The 9,393-nt window shown below is 45.5% G+C and overlaps 1 long non-coding RNA gene across 1 annotated transcript in view; it reads right to left on the reverse strand.

Annotated features, from left to right (window-relative positions):
* The window catches only part of LOC138802821 (uncharacterized), a 44,624-nt gene that overhangs the window by 11,018 nt on the left and 24,213 nt on the right, over positions 1–9,393 (reverse strand). The window lies entirely within an intron of this gene.

Here is a 9,393-nt window from a genome sequence, read left to right on the forward strand (position 1 = left end):
CGAAGGGAAGGAGCGCCATTTGGATTTTGGAGGTTGGATTTGGCTAGAATGGATGATGAACGCCATGTCGCATTTACAGAGCTCTCATGCTACCAAAACACTGGAAACCCCCCACAAGTGACCCCATTCTGGAAACTGCACCCCTCAAGGAATCTAACAAGGGGTGCAGTGAGGATATGGACCCCTTGATGACGGGTACATTTGTGCCATGAAAGTGAAAAAATGAAAATTTTCACTTTCACGTCACATTGTTCCACATTTGTGCCCGTCACCAGTGGGGTCCATATGCTCACTGCACCCCTTGTTAGATTCCTTGAGGGGTATTTCTGTACTCGGGAGAAACTGCGCTACACGTTTTGTGTTTTTTTTTTTCCTTTTATCCCTTTGTGAAAATGAAAAAATGAAGGCTAGAACAACGTTTTAGTGTAAAAAAATAAATTTTTCTTTTTTCACGCCATATTGTTCGGAAAATCTGTGAAGCACTGTGGGGTCCAGATGCTCACCGCACCCCTTGTTACATTCCTTGAGGGGTGTAGTTTTCTAAATGGTGTCCCTTTAGGGGTGTTTTTTATGTTTTGGCACCCCAGAGCCTCTGCCAACCTGAAGTGGTACAGTCAAAAATGACAAAGTATAACAGAGGCGTTGAAATTCACTAGGCGCTCCTTTATATCTGAGGCTTGTGGTTGCGTCAAATAGCGCAATAGGGTCACATATGGGGTATTTCTATAAACTGCAGAAACGGGGCAATAATTATTGGGGTGCATTTCTTTGGTAATAGGTTTATAATTATGAAAAATGTTGGATTACAATAAAATATCTGCACAGAAAATAAAAATTTTCAAATTTCTTACACACTTAGCTTGTATTTCTGTGACTCCCCTAAAGGGTTAAAATACTTTCTGGATGTGCTTTTGCAGAGTTTGGGGGGTGCAGTTTCTGAAATGGGGTGCTTTGTGGGGCTTTCTAACATACAGTCCCCTCAAATACACTTTAAACCTGAACAGGTCCCTAAAAATATCAGATTTTGAAATTTTACTGAAAATTTGGAAATTTGCTGCTTATGTTTTAAGCTTCCTATTGTCTAAAAAAATGAAAGATAGTTTAATAAATGATACCAACATAAAGTAGACATGTTGCTAATGCTATTTAATATATAATTTATGTGGCATAACCATTTTCTTTATAAGCAAAAAAGTTTCAAAGTTGGAAAAATGCATTTTTTCACAATTTATCACGTTATTTTGTTTTTTTTTCATAAAGATTTGTTATAAGTATCGACTCCAATTTACCAGAAATGTAAAGTACAATATGTCACGAGAAAACAATCTCAGAATCGTCTGGATAGGTAAAAGCATCCCGAAGTTATTAATGAATAAAGTGACACTGGTCATATTCATAAAATTTGTCTCTGTCCTTAAGGCCATTTCATGATGTCACCCCAGATCCTTTACAGGCTGCATTATGGAGGAAAAGGACTAGTGTCGCCATAGTTACAGTGGGTTGGGGGGGCCAAGCTTGGTGACAGCCCGGGGCCCATGGTGAAGTTAATCCACTCCCGCGTGCAGCAGGGGGGCCCGGGGATGCACAGGGAAGATAAGAGTCTCCTGTGTCCTTCTGCTTAACCCCTCATGTAATGATGTATGTAAGTGACCCAGTATTCACTTACTTGCTGCAACAAAAAAAGGGTTAATATGCAGAGGACAAGGAGATCTTTGCTTTACTGCTCTGAAAAACCCATGATCTCTATTATCCAGCTGCAAGTAGGAAAAAGTGCAGCTCCATGCAGAGGTCAGGGGTTACCAGTGCATGAGCAGTGAAGCAGAGATCTCCTGGTCTTCCTTTTCAACTCTTTTTTGTGTTGCAGCATGTAAGTGAACTTTGGTTCACTTACACACTGCAGGACATAAGGGGTTAAGAAGAAAGTAGTCTGTTCCTGCACCTATGTATTTAACCATAATGGCTTCTAATGGGACCTTATAGTTAAATACAGTGGACTGACAGAGCAAGCAGCCATTGGCTCTCTACTCTGCCAGTCACTCTTGTAGCTGCAGGCAGGATTCTAGAGATTTTAGTTTTTGTATATTATATTTATATATATATATATATATATATATATATATATATATATATATATATATATATATATATATAATGTATGTAGTACTTTGTGTTGTAGTGGTGTAGTGGAGGGGGGCCCCATAGTTTTTCTTTGCTATGGGGCCCCATGAATACTAGCTACGCCCCTGAGTGGTGGGCTGCGTGTGTGCTGATAAGAGAGAGGAAAGAGATAGGTTGAAAAAAGGAGGGAAAGCACCTGCACCTGTGAGTGGACAAAAGGCAACACGTGACGTACAGTACCCCTGGAAAACGAGCTGTGCAAAAGACAGGTTACATAAAACACAGTAGTGACACCTTGTGGAAAACATAGCGGACACCTCATTCCACCTGTGTGGGCCAGAGAGAGTTACCTTACTTAGGTGCAACTAAGCTTAGGGGCCCATATCAGATCACTACATTATAACTGTGATAAAGCTGTGACACTGCACACAAACTCGAAACAGGTGGTGCTGTTTTTGAAAGAAAGCTGCAATGTTTTTTTTTATTCTGGCCCTGCTTAGAGTGTGAGTTGACCATCCACAATCGTGGATCATGTGACCAATAAAGGTCTAGGAAGCCCGGACTACAACCACAGTCCGTATAATGGCGTGTCCTATTTTTGTTTTCTGGACACATGTACACATTATGTAATACTCTGTTATGAGCATTCAGCCATAGACCAGAATGGGTCCAATAATATCGGCTACTGCAGACAGAATACGGACCGTCCCTAAAAACACACGTGCACAGGGGCTTTAGGCCGACTTCACATGGCCATATAAAAAAAAAAAAAAAAAGATGCCTTGTCTTTTGTCTGTCGTTCAGGCTTTTTTTTTTTTTTCTATATTTTTAAACTCAAAAAGGTTCTCTGTGTGAATCTTGTGGTGTGCAGCTCTACAGAGGAGGGCCCGTCCCTAGCGGGGCCATCACCTCCATACACTATACAGGCAGGTTACTTATTTCCAGTTCTTTTTATGGCACCAACATATGCCCCAGCGCTGTACAGATTTCTATAGCTCTCCGTCCTCTAGCTGTCTATGGTCACTCACTACAGCCCAGTCATTTATATTAGGAATGAACAGAAGTCAATGGGGAGTAAGCTGAATTTCTTTGTGAAGTTCTGACAGATTCTGCTCTCTCATCATCTCTAGTCAGGAGTCACTGGACTGTGTCACCAATGTAGATGACTGGAAATCTGACATGTGAGGCGAGAAGAGCCCCCCCCCCCCCCCTATTCCATGTCACCAGAGGGGTCAGACCCCCAGGGACCCCTGAGTGTAGACAGGACTGTGTATAGGGGGCTGTCTGGAGAGGCTCTGCACTACAACTCCCAGCATGCTCTACAGAAGAGGTTCCCCTCAGCCGCAGAGGAAATGAAACAGAAACTACACGGCAGCAAACATGGAGGGAGATTCAAACCCCCTCAGTCTGAAAACAGTTCACACGTACTACGGATAAAAACGCAACTATGTGACCGGTAACGGGACCCTCAAAAATGATGCGCCCCTCCGCACGGCCGCCGGCCCCCTCACCTCACACACTCTGTCAGGATAAAGCTTATTACTAATGTGTCAGCGCGGGAGAGACCACGTGACGTCACTCTGCGCGAGCGCGGGAATCCTCGGAAAAGATGAGGAGAAGAGAGCAGACTGGAGGAAGATTCTGCAGAGCCCAAAGAGGAGGCTGCTGGGAGGTGAGAGGGGCGCAGCTATGGGGACATACAGGTCAGCTGCACAGTATAGCAGGACGGTAGAGCCTACAATGTATCCTCTCCTTTGAGTTTCTCACTGCAGGGGATACATTCTAGCATGTTCAGTAGTGAAATGGCTAGAATGTATCCTCTCCTCTGAGTTTATCCTCTCCTCTGAGTCTCTCACTATAGGGTATACATTATAGCATGTTCAGTATTGAAATATTTTACATTCTAGCATGTTCAGTACTGAAGTGTCTAGAATGTATCCTCTCCTCTGAGTATATGCTCTCCTTTGAGTCTCTCACTATAGGGGATTTATTCTAGCATGTTGAGTACTGAAATGCACAGAATGTATCCTCTCCTCTCAGTATATCCTCTCCTATGAGAGGGTATATATTCTTAAAGGACACCTGTCACCCCCCGTGCCGGGGTGACAGGCTCCCGACCCCCTGTTAGAGCCCCCTATACTTACGTGATCCCGCCGGGTCCCGCTTCCTGAGTCGGCCGGGTCCTGGAGATATCAGCTCCCGAAGCCCGGCGTGCGCTGACAGCAGAGTCAGACGCCCATAGAGAATGAATGGGGAGTCCGATGCTCCGTCATTCTCTATGGGCATCGACTCATCTCTCAGCGCACGTGCCGGGCTTCGGGAGCTGATATCTCCAGGACCCGGCGGGATCACATAAGTATAGGGGGAACTAACAGGGGGTCGGGAGCCTGTCACCCCGGCACGGGGGTGACAGGTCCTCTTTAACATTTCAATACTAAACATGCTGGAATGTATACCCTCTCAGAGGAGAGGATACATTCTAAATATTTCAATACTGAACATGCTATAATGTATACCCTATAGTGAGAGACTCAGAGGAGAGGATAAACTCAGAGGAGAGGATACATTCTAGCCATTTTAGTACTAAAGATGCTAGAATGTATCCCCTACAGTGAGAAACTCAAAGGAGAGGATACATTCTAGGCTCTACCATAGCAGGACAGGCTCTAATATAGCTAATAGTCTTCACCTCATCCCATCTCATTGTACAATGGGGGAGACCACAGCATTTAAGGTTTTTGTATGTTTCCCTCTTCTTTGTCCTCTAAGATTTCTAAGCTTTGATATTTTCCCATCAATATGAGGTTGTGGGGGTTATAGTGTGTATATACATATAATAAGCAGCATCAGTCTCACCATATAATGTGTATACGGGACACTCGCCATATAATGTGTATACGGGACACTCGCCATATAACGTGTATACGGGACACTCGCCATATAACGTGTATACGGGACACTCGCCATATAATGTGTATACGGGACACTCGCCATATAACGTGTATACGGGACACTCGCCATATAACGTGTATACGGGACACTCGCCATATAACGTGTATACGGGACACTCGCCATATAACGTGTATATGCGACACTCGCCATATAACGTGTATACGGGACACTCGCCATATAACGTGTATACGGGACACTCGCCATATAACGTGTATACGGGACACTCGCCATATAACGTGTATACGGGACACTCGCCATATAATAGGTATACGGGACACTCGCCGTATAACGTGTATACGGGACACTCGCCATATAATAGGTATACGGGACACTCGCCGTATAACGTGTATACGGGACACTCGCCATATAACGTGTATACGGGACACTCGCCATATAACGTGTATACGGGACACTCGCCATATAATAGGTATACGGGACACTCGCCGTATAACGTGTATACGGGACACTCGCCATATAATAGGTATACGGGACACTCGCCATATAATGTGTATACGGGACACTCGCCATATAATGTGTATACGGGGCACTCGCCATATAACAGGTATACGGGACACTCGCCATATAACGTGTATACGGGACACTCGCCATATAATGTGTATACGGGACACTCGCCATATAACGTGTATACGGGACACTCGCCATATAATGTGTATACGGGACACTCGCCATATAACAGGTATACGGGACACTCGCCATATAACAGGTATACGGGACACTCGCCATATAACGTGTATACGGGACACTCGCCATATAATAGGTATACGGGACACTCGCCGTATAACGTGTATACGGGACACTCGCCATATAATGTGTATACGGGACACTCGCCATATAACGTGTATACGGGACACTCGCCATATAACGTGTATATGCGACACTCGCCATATAACGTGTATACGGGACACTCGCCATATAACGTGTATACGGGACACTCGCCATATAACGTGTATACGGGACACTCGCCATATAACGTGTATACGGGACACTCGCCATATAACGTGTATACGGGACACTCGCCATATAATGTGTATACGGGACACTCGCCATATAACAGGTATACGGGACACTCGCCATATAACAGGTATACGGGACACTCGCCATATAACGTGTATACGGGACACTCGCCATATAACGTGTATACGGGACACTCGCCATATAACGTGTATACGGGACACTCGCCATATAATGTGTATACGGGACACTCGCCATATAACAGGTATACGGGACACTCGCCATATAACAGGTATACGGGACACTCGCCATATAATGTGTATACGGGACACTCGCCGTATAACGTGTATACGGGACACTCGCCATATAACGTGTATACGGGACACTCGCCATATAACAGGTATACGGGACACTCGCCATATAATGTGTATACGGGACACTCGCCATATAATGTGTATACGGGACACTCGCCATATAACAGGTATACGGGACACTCGCCATATAACGTGTATACGGGACACTCGCCATATAATGTGTATACGGGACACTCGCCATATAACAGGTATACGGGACATTTGCCATATAACAGGTATACGGGACACTCGCCAAATAACGTGTATACGGGACACTCGCCATATAATAGGTATACGGGACACTCGCCGTATAACGTGTATACGGGACACTCGCCATATAATGTGTATACGGGACACTCGCCATATAACGTGTATACGGGACACTCGCCATATAACGTGTATATGCGACACTCGCCATATAACGTGTATACGGGACACTCGCCATATAACGTGTATACGGGACACTCGCCATATAACGTGTATACGGGACACTCGCCATATAACGTGTATACGGGACACTCGCCATATAACGTGTATACGGGACACTCGCCATATAATGTGTATACGGGACACTCGCCATATAACAGGTATACGGGACACTCGCCATATAACAGGTATACGGGACACTCGCCATATAACGTGTATACGGGACACTCGCCATATAACGTGTATACGGGACACTCGCCATATAATGTGTATACGGGACACTCGCCATATAACAGGTATACGGGACACTCGCCATATAACAGGTATACGGGACACTCGCCATATAACGTGTATACGGGACACTCGCCATATAATAGGTATACGGGACACTCGCCGTATAACGTGTATACGGGACACTCGCCATATAATGTGTATACGGGACACTCGCCATATAACGTGTATACGGGACACTCGCCATATAACGTGTATATGCGACACTCGCCATATAACGTGTATACGGGACACTCGCCATATAACGTGTATACGGGACACTCGCCATATAACGTGTATACGGGACACTCGCCATATAACGTGTATACGGGACACTCGCCATATAACGTGTATACGGGACACTCGCCATATAACGTGTATACGGGACACTCGCCATATAACGTGTATACGGGACACTCGCCATATAACAGGTATACGGGACACTCGCCGTATAACAGGTATACGGGACACTCGCCATATAATGTGTATACGGGACACTCGCCATATAACGTGTATACGGGACACTCGCCATATAACGTGTATACGGGACACTCGCCATATAACGTGTATACGCGACACTCGCCATATAACGTGTATACGGGACACTCGCCATATAACGTGTATACGGGACACTCGCCATATAACGTGTATACGGGACACTCGCCATATAATAGGTATACGGGACACTCGCCGTATAACGTGTATACGGGACACTCGCCATATAACGTGTATACGGGACACTCGCCATATAATGTGTATACGGGACACTCGCCATATAACAGGTATACGGGACACTCGCCATATAACAGGTATACGGGACACTCGCCATATAACGTGTATACGGGACACTCGCCATATAACGTGTATACGGGACACTCGCCATATAATGTGTATACGGGACACTCGCCATATAACAGGTATACGGGACACTCGCCATATAACAGGTATACGGGACACTCGCCATATAACGTGTATACGGGACACTCGCCATATAATAGGTATACGGGACACTCGCCGTATAACGTGTATACGGGACACTCGCCATATAACGTGTATACGGGACACTCGCCATATAACGTGTATACGGGACACTCGCCATATAACGTGTATATGCGACACTCGCCATATAACGTGTATACGGGACACTCGCCATATAACGTGTATACGGGACACTCGCCATATAACGTGTATACGGGACACTCGCCCATATAACAGTGTATACGGGACACTCGCCATATAACGTGTATACGGGACACTCGCCATATAACGTGTATACGGGACACTCGCCATATAACAGGTATACGGGCACACTCGCCAGTATAACAGGTATACGGGACACTCGCCATATAACGTGTATACGGGACACTCGCCATATAACGTGTATACGGGACACTCGCCATATAACGTGTATACGGGACACTCGCCATATAACGTGTATACGGGACACTCGCCATATAACGTGTATACGGGACACTCGCCATATAACGTGTATAACGGGACACCTCGCCATATAACGTGTATACGGGGACACTCGCCATATAATAGGTATACGGGACACTCGCCGTAGATAAGTGTATACGGGACACTCGCCATATAACGTGTATACGGGACACTCGCCATATAATGTGTATACGGGACACTCGCCATATACAGGGTATACGGGACACTCGCCATATAACAGGTATACGGGACACTCGCCATATAACGTGTATACGGACACTCGCCATAATAAACGTGTATACGGGACACTCGCCATATTAATGTGTATACGGGACACATCGCCATATAACAGGTATACGGGATACTCGCCATATAACAGGTATACGGGACACTCGCCATATAACGTGTATACGGGACACTCGCCATATAATAGGTATACGGGACACTCGCCGTATAACGTGTATACGGGACACTCGCCATATAACGTGTATACGGGACACTCGCCATATAATGTGTATACGGGACACTCGCCATATAACGTGTATACGGGACACTCGCCATATAACGTGTATATGCGACACTCGCCATATAACGTGTATACGGGACACTCGCCATATAACGTGTATATGGGACACTCGCCATATAACGTGTATACGGGACACTCGCCATATAACGTGTATACGGGACACTCGCCATATAACGTGTATACGGGACACTCGCCATATAACGTGTATACGGGACACTCGCCATATAATGTGTATACGGGACACTCGCCATATAACAGGTATACGGGACACTCGCCATATAACAGGTATACGGGACACTCGCCATATAACGTGTATACGGGACACTCGCCATATAA

This window comes from Dendropsophus ebraccatus, chromosome 10 (assembly GCF_027789765.1).
Source record: "Dendropsophus ebraccatus isolate aDenEbr1 chromosome 10, aDenEbr1.pat, whole genome shotgun sequence".
Classification (NCBI taxonomy): Eukaryota; Metazoa; Chordata; class Amphibia; order Anura; family Hylidae; genus Dendropsophus; species Dendropsophus ebraccatus.